Below are 13,100 nucleotides of genomic sequence, written 5' to 3' on the forward strand. Positions count from 1 at the left end.
GTAACCGACTAAAAGCACTGGTTAGAGCAGACTCTCCAGGTCGCGTCTCCACCATTAGCCCGTGTTCGAGGGACAGGCCGCGCTCTGAGGGAGAGTCCTCCTTTGAAGGTGACTTGCTGCTAGTGCAGCCGCAGCAAGGCCCTCAAGCAACCCCATCCATCCCTCGGTTGCTACCCCCACCAGCGGCCCCTGCCTCCACGGTGCCTATTATTGCGAGTGCAGACCAACCATCTTCGGCCTGGGCTGGCCCACTCTCCAGTTACTCTGAACATGGGGAGGTGGCAGCGCGTCGGACCGCACGGTCAACTGCTGGTCACCATTCAAATGTACACCATCTCCCCAGATCGGTGGAGAGAGTTGCTGAAAGGCCTGGAAACCCCCCTGGTCCGGTTGCTAATGCAGTGTTTGCTGTATTTAGGCCCTGGAATTAGGTTACTGTATTTTCGATCTTGCCGTTCCATCGTCGGGGCGACGATTTAAGAAGAGGGGGTAGAATGTGGCAGAGGGTAGCCTCACTCTGGGCGTCAGCACACCTAATTCGGGGGAGCCAATCACGGTGCGCGGGGCCCGGTAAAAGGGACGGAAGTGTTTGGTTCCCCCATGACATCAAGCACGGCTTCCGCCACGTTTGCGGACGCGTTGGGCTCCCCTCCTCCTGTACGGAGGTTAATCACGGTGCGCGCTGGTGAGTTCAGTTCCACTCCAGCTGTTATGATCTCACTGTGACGTGTCCCTAACTCGTTCCGGTTTTTATATAGCCGGCAGCTTGCCTCCTCCCACCTTCCAAGTGGAATGCTTGGAATGCTTGGAATGCCCGACTGATCGGAGACTGTTGGCCAGGTCAGCGGAACGCTGCCACTCCACATGGGCCACTGCTGTTTTGCCTAGGATTGTTTTAACCATTGCCGTGGCACTGTTGAGCATCCACAAACGCTATTTACGCCAACGCAACTGCGTCGGCTGTGGCTGCGCCCGGGCACAGGGCCGAGCCAACACTGCCTCTGCGGCGCGTGGGACGCCATTTAGCTCCCTTTGAGTAGGAGCCGTTACTGGGGTTTATTAGGTTGTCTTGTGTTTATCTGTTGTTTTTGGTTTCTCATTTGTCTCCTGCTTATTATTTGTCTTTTGTTTGATTTTGCCACGTGTGGTTTTCCCTTCATGGGGAAACCCGGTTTTGTTATTAATTGAGTTAGTCTTTTGTGTTTGTAGGTGCTCGCAGACCAAGGTGGCGGGAGTGGCGCTTCCGGGATTTGGGGTCTCCCTTTGTGTGTTATGTTTTTAAGTTATCTCCAGTGCCGACCCTCACGTGTGTTTGTGTGAGTGTGTTGAGGGCGTGCACGAGTGATTGCAGTGCTTACTTTCTTTTGGGACCCCACCCGCGCTGGTCTACCTCCCCCGCCACCGGTCAGAACCCCATCCTACACCTTTATTTTCAGTAACGGCTCTTTTTTATTATTATCTTGCATTTTATACCTTGTGTGATTGAATAAATATTGTAAATGGATTGGAACCTCGTCTCTCGCTACTTGTCTGTATAAGGAACCAGCGTGTCCTCCCAGTCTGAGGACTGGGTTCACTACTACAGTCACCACACCTGCATTGTAATTCTCGTTTCAATTTGAGGGATGGTCCAACAAAGAGTCGAAAGATGGTCTAGAACCCGATTCATTCAGCGGCCTAATTAATTGGTGATGCGTTTAGCTCCTCAGCATTGTCACAGCACCCCCCCCCCCACACACACACACACACATTTAAAACAGCAGCCACCATCGGAGGTGTAGAGTCCACTTCGTCACCCAGTTGGCGCACAGATGGAATAATAATGGCTGCCATGTTGCTAACGTGATTAACCGGGTTCATTATTGAGTGAGGAGTGGAGCGTCCTTACTTCCCGCCTGCTACTGCTTTATGTCATTAACAAATGGACAAATGGTTTGGCGAAACACAACAAGGCACTGCTAGAGGTTTGCAGTGCTTAAAGCGTGAAGGATTTGTTGCCCAATCTCCACTGAAACACTGGTATTGTTGCCGTTCTGAATCATCGCAGCCTGAAGGGACGACATTTAATCTGCAGCTACAAGACATGAAGAGGGATTTATCTCTGTTAGCATTATGCGGCGAGATGTATTGACACTGTGCGCAGCATTTAAACGAGGAGTTTAAAATATATTCTTGGCAGCTTGGTGGAAGTAAAACTAAACTCAAATTGCTGCTGTGTTTAGAGTTGGTTCCTTTTGTCATTTCGGTGGATAATTAGCTGTGGTAGATGAATGTTCCTGTCTAACTTCTTTGTTTTTATGGTAGTAGCATGGCCGCGAAGCATTTTGGCCCATACAGTGTCTTCTTTAGTAACTTGTGTTACATGCTAAAAGCTACATCATTGTTGTTGGCTGTCTCTCATAATGTTTTAAATCCAGGCTGCCCAGTAGCAGTTTGGTGCAATAAACATTAAACTCCACGAGCAAACACTCATTTGCTGCATTAGCTCAACTGGCTTCAAGCTACCATTTCTCACTTAAACTCTATGCTTTTGTGTCACGTTAGCGAGCTAATCCTATCAGTCGTGTAGCATTAACAAGAAGCCTCAAGGAAAGGCTTCCATTTAAATATACTTCAATGTTTATTTTCTGTGTTGTTTGTAACTGGGAAAGCTGCATGTTTGCTTCCTTTAGATCAGCATTAAATGAGCTCAACAGCTCATGTCTAACATTTGAAACCATATGATAAAAAAACAAAAACAAGGTCCACTTATTATTATTTTTTCTGAAGCCAGGAAATTGTGTATTGTCAACTCATAATAACCCAACAGTCAAATTTAATAAATCATTTGAAACATGCTACATGCTACTATATTTTCTCTGAAAACTCCCGTCACAGGAAGTCTTGTGCTGCATTCACAGGGAATCAGACAAACAGCGGATCGACAACCCCTTTTGGACAGCACGAGAAAAACAAAACCAGTGGCACGGCAAAAACATATTGTTGGTTGTTGCATATTGTTTCCAATTTGCATGTCGCTACCAAATGCATAATATTATATATTGCAAACTTAGACAACTTTCACCATGTGTGAGGCAGCGAGGTAGAATCCAGACATACATTATTCTAACAGACAGCAAAAAGTCAAAATGCTTGAACTGTGATTGTTAGCGTTTCCGGTATTCTTTGCAGGCCTCGCCTAATTCCAGCTGTCCTGCACTCGTCCACGAAAATGAAATCCGGTTTGAAGTCTGGTCGATTCCATGTGAATGCAGTATTATTGGCATTCTCAACGAAGCAGCTCAAGTTTCTACTTCCAGACAAACCACAGGCACAGTTTTCTACTGTGCCTCATATATACATATGAGGCACAGTAGAAAATATAATATCACGGGTGTTGTTGTGACCGGGGGCAATACAATTACTCTGTGTGGGATCTTCATAGCCCCGGGCTGATGCAAGATAGATAGAGTGTGTAGAAAGATGGTAGAAAGAAAACGAGGATGGGACTGTGTAGTCCATGCAACTATTTTAAGTAGTCTACAGATGTCCCTGCGTCAGCAAAAGGGAATCCCCAATCATGCACCAAAAGTTCCTTTTATTCGAGTTAGACGTCCTTTCAGTTGACTTTTCTTTGTCAGTATTATTGGAATTTGACAGCTCCATTAAAAAGTAAGGAATGAAAGTACTAAAAATAATGGAAATCTGTCCCCAAACTACCAGCAACATTGAATTAAAAATGAGCCTTAAGTGCAGCTGTGAGGGGGGCCGGCAGTTCAGGACTCCTGTTGCCTTGCGGAGGACGAAGACTTTCAGACTTGCTAATGACGTCTTCAGCTCTGCCTTTGTTCCCCGTTTTAATTAGTCTCCACAGGTCACAGTGTCTGCCGCAGCATATACCACTGCTTTATCACTTCAAGAGGCACACATCCAGTGTGTGTGTAGGTGTGTGTGTGTGTGTGTGTTTCGCTCCATCAGTCAAACGGAGACAATGTTTTTGTCTGCCAGGAGAAGAGCGCGATGTACGTCGCCTCATTTGTTAAAGGAGTATTCCGCCTCAAATGTCAAGGTTGCGAGCCGATGGATGCTTTGGTGGTTCTTCTGAGGTGGACATTAAGGAAATGGTAAATTGCCATGATTCTGATTGTATTATAGTTGTCTGTGTTCAGCCTTTAAGTGCAACTCATTTATATTTGTCGCTTCAAGTACTAATCCAGATGATTGCCAGTGAGAGTGAGCCAATTCAATTCAATTCAATTCAGTTTATTTGTATAGCCCATTTTCATAAATTACAAATTTGTCTCAGAGTGCTTTACAATCTGTACAGATAGACATCCCAGTCCCAAAACCTCACATCGGATCAGGAAAAACTCCCAAACAACCCTCCACGGGGAAAAAAGGGAAGAAACCTTCAGGAGAGCAACAGAGGATGGACAGGTGCAATATATGTAATGTGTACAGAAGGAATCATTACACAAAAATCAAAGCTTGATAACTGAAGGCTCTGGCTCCCATGCTACTTTTTAAGACTCTAGGAACTACAAGTAGTCCCGCAACTCCAGCTGCTGGTGGGGAGAGACAGAGACTTCTCCTCATCCTCCGTTCTGTGCTTCACGGAATCATGGCTTAGTGGCTCGATACCAGACTCTGCGCTCCAGCTCGCTGGCTTCCAGCTGTTCCGAGCGGACCGGGTCACGGAGCTCTCCGGAAAAAAAAAGGGTGGAGGAATCTGCTTTTACCTCAACAACGGCTGGTGCAACGACGTAACGGTGATTCTACAGCACTGTTCGCCGGACCTGGAATCTTTTATCATTCACTGCAAACCCTTCTACTCCCCACGTGAGTTCGCTTCATTCATCCTGGCCGAGTTTACATGCCGCCGCAGGGGAACGTGCACGAGGCACAGCGGACCCTCGCCGAACAGATACGGTGTGTGGAGCGGACCTTCCCGGACTCTCTAGTTATTGTACTCGGGGATTTTAACAAAGGAAACCTCAGCCACGAACTCCCTAAATATAGACAGTTAATTAAATGCCCTACCAGAGAGAAGAGCATTCTGGACCACTGCTACACAACAATCAGCAGGGCCTATCACGCCGTCCCTCGAGCTGCACTGGGAAACTCTGACCACGTCATGGTTCATCTGATTCCCTCATACAGGCAGAGACTAAAGCTCTGCAAACCTGTGGTGAGGAAGTTCAAGAAGTGGACCAGTGAGGCTCTGGAGGATCTACGGGCGTGCTTGGACTGTACTGACTGGGATGTCTTCAGGACTGCTACCAACAGCCTGGATGAGTACACAGAGGCTGTAACTTCCTACATCAGCTTCTGTGAGGACAGCTGTATTCCATCCAGCTCCAGGGTGAGTTATAACAACGACAAACCCTGGTTCACAGCGGAGCTCAGGAAGCTAAGACTGCAGAAGGACCAGGCATTCAGGAGTGGGGACAAGGACCTGTACACAGAGTCCAAATACAGGTTTAGCAAGGCGGTGAGAGATGCTAAACGACTGTACTCTGAGAAACTGCAACAGCAGCTCTCAGCAAACGACTCTGCTTCTGTCTGGAGAGGGCTCAGGCAGATCACCAACTACAAGCCCAAATCACCCCACTCCATGAACAATGTGCTTCTGGCAGACGAGCTAAATGAGTTCTACTGCCGCTTTGAAAGACAATGGAGCAGTCCTGAGACAATCCCCACAGCCCCACCAACAAGCCACAGACCATCAGCCCACCCTCCCCAGCCCATCAGGGCTCACACCTCTGGAGCACCCTCCATCAACTCAGCGACGCCTCGTCATCCTGGAGAGAGCCGTCAATAGGCTGTTTAAAAGCAGAACCCCATAAGGAGCGGGCCCGGACTCCGTCTCCCCCTCCACCGTGAAGCACTGTGCTGACCAGCTGTCTCCGGTGTTCACCGACATCTTCAACACCTCCCTGGAGACATGCCACGTTCCAGCCTGCTTCAAGGCCTCCACCATCATCCCGTCCCCAAAAAACCCAAGATCACAGGACTCAATGACTACAGGCCCATCGCCCTGACCTCTGTGGTCATGAAGTCCTTTGAACGCTTGGTCCTGTCACACCTCAAGACCATCACCGACCCACTCCTGGACCCCCTGCAGTTCGCCTACAGAGCCAACAGGTCTGCAGACGATGCAGTCAACATGGCCCTTCACTACATCCTCCAGCATCTGGACTCCCGAGGAACCTCGCCAGGATCCTGTTTGTGGACTTCAGCTCTGCCTTCAATACGATCATCCCGTCCCTGCTGCAGGACAAGCTCTCCCAGCTGCACGTGCCCGACTCCACCTGCAGGTGGATCACAGACTTCCTGACCGACAGGAAGCAGCACGTGAGGCTGGGGAAACACGTCTCAGGCTCCCGGACCACCAGCACGGGTTCCCCAAGGCTGTGTTCTCTCCCTCTGCTGTTCTCCTGTACACCAACAGCTGCACCTCCAGTCACCAGTCCGTCAAGCTACTTAAGTTCGCGGATGACACCACCCTCATTGGACTCATCTCTGGTGGGGCGAGACCGCCTACAGGTGGGAGACTGACCACCTGGTGACCTGGTGCAGCCAGAACAACCTGGAGCTCAACGCTCTAAAGACAGTGGAGATGGTTGTGGATTTCAGGAGGAATGCAGCCCCACCCGCCCTCTCATCCTGTGTGACTCCCCGTCGGCTGTGGAGTCCTACCGCTTCCTGGGCTCCATCATCTCCCAGGACCTCAAGTGGGAGCTGAACATCGGCTCCATCTCCAAGAAGGCCCAGCAGAGGATGTTCTTCCTGAGGCAGCTGAGGAAATTCAACCTGCCAGGGAAGATGATGGTACAGTTCTACACGGCCATCGTTGAGTCCATCATCTGCTCCTCCATCACCGTCTGGCACCCTGCAGCCACAGCCAAAGACAAGCGCAGGCTGCAGAGCATCATCCGCTCGGCCGAGAGGGTTATCGGCTGCAATCTGCCTTCCCTCCAGGTCCTGTTCACTTCCAGGTCACTGAAGCGGGCCAGAAAGATTGTCGCCGACCCTCCCACCCTGGACACTCCTGTTCGAGTCCCTCCCTCGGGAGGAGGCTGCGTCCATCATGACTAAGTCCACCCGCCACAACAAAGCTTTTCCGTCGGCGGTCGGGCTCATGAATGGACCCGGGACTGACTGACTGTCACCCCAGGACTACCACCTCTTCTTCCACCTTCCTCTCTCCTCCTTCTTCCCGCTCCTTCCTCTTCCTCCTCCTCCCTCTTCCTCCCACTCCTCCTCCCTCCTCCTTCTTCTCCCCTCCTCCACACACGTCACTTTAACATGCACTTTAACTAAAACACACCACTTGAAGCACACACCCAAACACTCTCACATTATTTGTTGTCTTTCCGTCGCGTTGATTGTTGTTTGTTTGTCATGTCCAAATGTTGCACCTTCCACCAAAAAAAAATCCTCGTTTGTTTGTGAAAACATTCTTTGGCAATAAACCTGTTTCTGATTCTGATTCTGATTTAGTAAGCGCAGCTCCCTTGTGGGGCAATATGGTACTACAAGCTCCTTAAGATATGATGGAGCATCATCAATCAAGGCTTTGTAGGTTAAGAGAAGAATTTTAAAAGTGATTCTTGATTTTACAGGGAGCCAGTGTAGAGCAGCTAGTGCATGAGTGATGTGATCTCTTTTCTTAGTTTTAGTGAGAACACGAGCTGCAGCATTCTGGATCAACTGCTTCTGCAGTTTTACAAACTGTGTTCCTGGGAAATAGTTCCTTTCATATGACATCAGCCAAATTAAATAGTTTAAAATGCCCAATCCTTGAGCTGCTTCAAAATAAGCCACGTTTTTTTTGTCTTGCCAGCTGTTCCTGAAGACAACTCTTTCTTATTCCAAATTTCCTACGACCTCTCACAAAGTTGACCCCTTCAATCCAAACACAAGGTCAGGTCTTCGGAGCGGGTCGGTTAAGAGTTATTATTTTGAGCCCTATAGGTTGGTTGCATTTTTAAACCAAGTCTGGAGCAGCTGTTTGACTCTGACCTCGACCAGGTGCATCATGGGTTGGCAATCTGATTTGGAAGGTAAAAGAAACATTTTCCGACCATCGCAGTATAAACTGGGAGGAAACCCCCCAGAGAAGCTGAACAGTCTCTCTATCTCTCGTGTTTTCTTTGCTCGTGCATGCCTCAATCTGCTATAGTATTTACCTGCTCACTCCTGTTATCTCATCATCCGAGTGAACCTCTGACAGCGAGCACACACCACCCCAAGCAGATACAGATATCAGAGCTCTGTTGGCACCGTAGCGGCCACTCCACTTGGCTGGCCGTGGACAGGCCTCCTCTCGGGGTGGGCTTTCTCGTCTGCCTTTTTTTGGCTGTCCAGATTGTGTCTTCTGGTAATCGGATTCCCCGGCTGCTGAGTGGTGATTGTGTGTGTGTGTGTGTGTGTGTGTGTGTGACCACAGCACCACCGCTCGTTTGGCGGGAAAACGCTACCCCGGCTAGCGAGAACCCATTACTCAGAAGCTGTAGGGGCGCTTACTGCTAGCTCAGACCCACAGCGCCGTGGTAATGCCTCCACTTCAAAACTCCCCGACTAACGAAGATGTTTGCAGGAGTGTGCAGCTTCGATGAACATTACCTATTTAAAGTCTCTTTTCTAATAGTCCTTTGAAGGACCGTTTTTTCAGCTTAATGAGGACCCATAAAGAAATAAAGTAACCTGGAGTTTAACCGTTGCAGACGCCGACTTAAGAAGCCGACAGGCTTATGTTCTGTTCAGGGAATCCCGTTCAGCCTTTCATTTTACAGTCTTTTTTTTTTTTTCATGTTTCATATCTACCTGCCCTCTGCCTGCCCTCTGTCTGTCCTCTGTCTGCCCTCTGTCTCCCCTCTGTTTTCCCTCTGTCTGTCCTCTGTCTGCCCTCTGTCTGCCCTTTGGTCCTATCAGACTGCTGAATGTTACTTCTTAACAAAAGAGGAGATTGTTGTTGCTGTCATTGTCATTTGTGTTAGCATTTGTCAAAACTGACTTTTAAATGCCACATTGTCTGAGTCTAGCCCCGTTTATAAATTTCCTTTGTCGAGGTTACGTAAGCAAAAACACATAATCAAACCCAAGCAAACACACACACACACAGACAAAACACATTCCATATGGCTGTGATATTGCTAATTAGAGAAACGTGTTGTGCGGTATGATCTAGCGGACAGATTATTTGTTCACACTTTTTTTTCAAACAACATCCAAGAACAAGGAACCTGCACTTTGGGTCATGAATGGTCATCCTGGCGATACCTGTTCGAAGGTAATGTCTCTTTCAGAGTAACACCAAAGTGTAAGTGGACTTAATCAATTTGAGGCGCTCAGCTCAACTGTTGCTTGTGTTTTTTTAAGCATCAAAGCGGTGGTGAGAAAAGTCCGTCTCTGGAGAGACTTCGCTGTTTGATTGATTCTGTGCAGGAGCTTTGCCATGTCTTATCACTCCATTTGTAATGTATGTCACTGCTGTAATCGCAGACAGACCATGTTTTAATGGATCCTTGAGGTGGGACAGTTAGGAGATCTAAAACGCCACGCCAAGGACGATAACGATGAACCATAATATTCTGGAAATGATGTCAGAGCCCCAAAATGGATATAAGTAACAGCCGCTGTGAGTTTCTTGTTCATGATGTCTTGAGGAACACACTTTGTTTTATCAAATAGGGGTCAATGATCATCTGGTGTTTCTTTTGTTCATTAATTTGCTCTGATAGTGATATCAATTATTTAATTTCCCAATGTATTGGTTGTTGTTATAGTTATGTCGTGGACTCTGAAATCCACTTGAGTTGCTTTTTGTGGGTTTGATCGGTGTAGAAATGTTCCAACCAGGAGGATATTAAGCCAGACACTAAACTGAATTGTAGCACTCAGCAGCTGCTCCGCCAAATCCTATCATTTATATGTGAACGGTTGGTCCCCGTTCAAAGTCATCTCAACATATGTCCGCCCTGAGGTCAGAAGTTGTTGGCGTCTTCGGGGGTCACTTTAATCAGCAGATGGAGAATTTAGCTTGGGTCCGGAGAAGTTGCACCATAATTCACAGACAAATAAAGTGTACACACACTGCTTCGTTCACATATATAAAGTGAGCTCACACATACACGTGTGTAGCCGAGGCCTTACGGGCGTTATTGGGAGTTTCTCCTGATCCGATGTGAGGTACGGGGAGAGGGATGTCGTATGTGTACAGATTGTAAAGCCCTTTGAGGCAAATTCGTAATATTGGGCTGTACAAAATAAACTGAATTGAATTGGATTATGCTGCTTTCATGCATAGCATTAATAACACAACACATTGCTTATTCTGGGTAAGAACGTTGCTTTTTCATCATGACCTTGTCGCCATAAGACGTTGAGATGACATTATTTAGTGATTTAGTGAATCAAACCTTGACATCAAGGTGTTTGTATTTGTGTATTTGGGGGTTGGAACATTAATAGGCTCCCCTTTATCGTGCTCATGAACTGCGTAATCCGGACTCGCATCACACGCTCCTCTTTAAATGCCAGTGCTCTGAAAGGTTCTGCCATTGCGACATTGTGTCCAGATGAAACAGACTTTTTAGTTAAAGGCCACTACATCTCTCGGCCATCGTCCCCAAATGTTTGATCACAGCCCAGCCTCAACCATCTGGTGTTCTGAAAAGTTGAAAAGGCTTTTTAAAAGTTTTGATTGTGTAAAAAAAGAAAAGAGAAAAAAATAAGCTTGATGTTGGCAAAGCAAAGTCTGGTGTAACATCACAGCGTACTCGTGGCTCAATGAATAATCTGTGATCTTTAGATGTTTTTACTACTCTCTGACTCAGAGTGCTTTACAATCTGTACACATAGACATCCCTGTCCCAGAACCTCACATTGGATCAGGAAAAACTCCCAAACAACCCTTCACGGGGAAAAAAGGGAAGAAACCTTCAGGAGAGCATCAGAGGAGGATCCCTCTCCAGGATGGACAGGTGCAATAGATGTCATGTGTACAGAAGGAATCATTATACACAAATTAAAACACAGTAACAACACAATCAATGAATATAACAGAGTGTATGACTAGTTGGTAGTAGCCATGGACCACAATCCAGACCTCCATGATCCATCATGCAGATGGAAGCGGAGAGTAGGAGTGGGCAGAGCATCAACCCAGGGTTCAGATCAGGAGTAGTCTTACACCCTTCTCTGCTCTTCCATTCGAGCAGTTACCCACCCATAACTATAGAGTAGAGACTGTGTCTGTCCCACGGCCACTTCAATTAAATAAATCAAAAGTAAGCAGAAGAGGAGTCGTACAAAATAACCTTATACAAGTTAACACCATTATTTCAGCAGTGCAACAAAACAGGACTATTAAATGTGGTCTCCTAAATATTAGATCTCTGTCATCCAAATCCGTGTTACTAAATGATTTAATATCAGATAATCACATTGATTTATGTCTGCCTAAATGAATCGACTCCTCCAAGTCATATTAATATTAATACATATTTGCCTCGAGGCATTCCTCGAGACACCGGTCGAGGAGGTGGAGTAGCAGCCATCTTTGACTCGAGCCTATTAATAAATCCTAAACCTAAATTAAACTACAACTCATTTAAAAGCCTTGTTCTTTGTCTTTCACATCCAACCTGGAAAACACTACAGCCAATTCTATTTGTGATTCTATACCGGCCACCAGGTCCATATTCAGAGTTTATATCGGAATTTTCAGAATTTATATCAAGTTTGGTTCTTAAAACTGATAAAGTTATTATTGTAGGAGATTTTAATATTCATGTGGATGCTGATAATGATTGCCTAAGTGCTGCATTCATCTCATTGTTGGACTCGATCGGCTTCTGTCAGAGAGTACAGAAACCCACTCACAGCTTTGGCCACACGCTTGATCTTGTTCTTACTTATGGCGTTGACATTGAGCATTTGAAGGTCTTCCCACAGAATCCTCTTCTGTCAGACCACAACCTCATAACTTTTGAGTTTATACTACCGGAGTGTACACCGTTAGTCAAAAGTTTCGACACCAGATGTCTAACTGACAGTGCTGTAGCTAAATTTAACCCTCCTGTTATGTTCGTTTCTTACATACAGCCGTGATGTTCCCGGGTCAATTTGACCCGGTTAATGTTGAATCATCCAAAAGTGGTCAGAAACCAACAAATTCTAAAAACTATAGTTTGTACATCATCACCAACAACATTTCTAACAATTAAATCAGTTTTTAGTGGAATTGAGTTATTCACCCCTCCATAGATCAGAGTTCAATCAGGAGCACTCACTCGTTTTAATGAAAAATACATGTTCAAACAATTTTTTAGGAACATTGAAAGAATCTAAATCTAAATTGCACTAGTCTACCATAACATGAATTTTCTCCTAAATTTTATTTGCATTTTGTAATAATTTTTTTTTTCATGGGGTGATGTAGATAAATAGAGATGAGACACCTGTGCTGTTCAGGGTCATAATGACCCGCCCACTAAAAATCAAGCCAAATGAGTCATAAAGGATTTGTATTGAAAGTAAACTTTAGTTATGTTTATTTTTAGTGTTAAGATGCATAAATTATATGATAAAAGATGACCAAAGGCCATCACACAGTCATCCTCTTGGTGCAGTCGTATGTATCTGCAGAGTGTAATGTTGTAGGACTGCTCAGCAACCATTTTGTATGTTTGGCCCTCCCCTGCTAAGGCATGCGTGGAGTCTTCCCGCAGGGAAAAATAAAGGTTCCTGTCAAAATAGTATCTGTATTTCTCGCACAGCTGGGGTTGTTGGAAAGAGAATGTGTGTGGGTCTGAGATTGGGATGAGACAGGGTGTGTGTCTCTCCCAGTCAGACAGACAGTATATTAGAAGTACTATATGCCTACTACATATGTATTAGTTGTGACATGAAAGAAACCCTCACATTAGTGTCCCATGTCCAATAAAGGTGTATTTAGGGGGAAGTTAGAAGATGATAAACATTGTTTAGTCTGTAAAGTGTGCTTCTCATGTAGGGTGATGGGCACACAGCAGGATAGAGATGGTTCCCATAACAACCACCTGATTCTTTTGTTTGAAGTTTGAAATGTGTACAACTTTATATATGGGGTTGTG

At 46.1% G+C, this 13,100-nt stretch overlaps 1 protein-coding gene and 1 long non-coding RNA gene across 2 annotated transcripts in view; both read left to right on the forward strand.

Moving 5' to 3' along the window:
• Window positions 1-13,100, forward strand: part of LOC130198496 (catenin delta-2-like) — a 264,975-nt gene that overhangs the window by 105,869 nt on the left and 146,006 nt on the right. The gene's annotated exons all lie outside the window — the stretch shown is intronic.
• Window positions 428-1,504, forward strand: LOC130198621 (uncharacterized). Its single transcript, XR_008832655.1, has 2 exons — window positions 428-685; window positions 759-1,504. It is a non-coding gene; the product is annotated as an uncharacterized LOC130198621 (long non-coding RNA).

This window comes from Pseudoliparis swirei, chromosome 8 (assembly GCF_029220125.1).
Source record: "Pseudoliparis swirei isolate HS2019 ecotype Mariana Trench chromosome 8, NWPU_hadal_v1, whole genome shotgun sequence".
Classification (NCBI taxonomy): domain Eukaryota; kingdom Metazoa; phylum Chordata; class Actinopteri; order Perciformes; family Liparidae; genus Pseudoliparis; species Pseudoliparis swirei.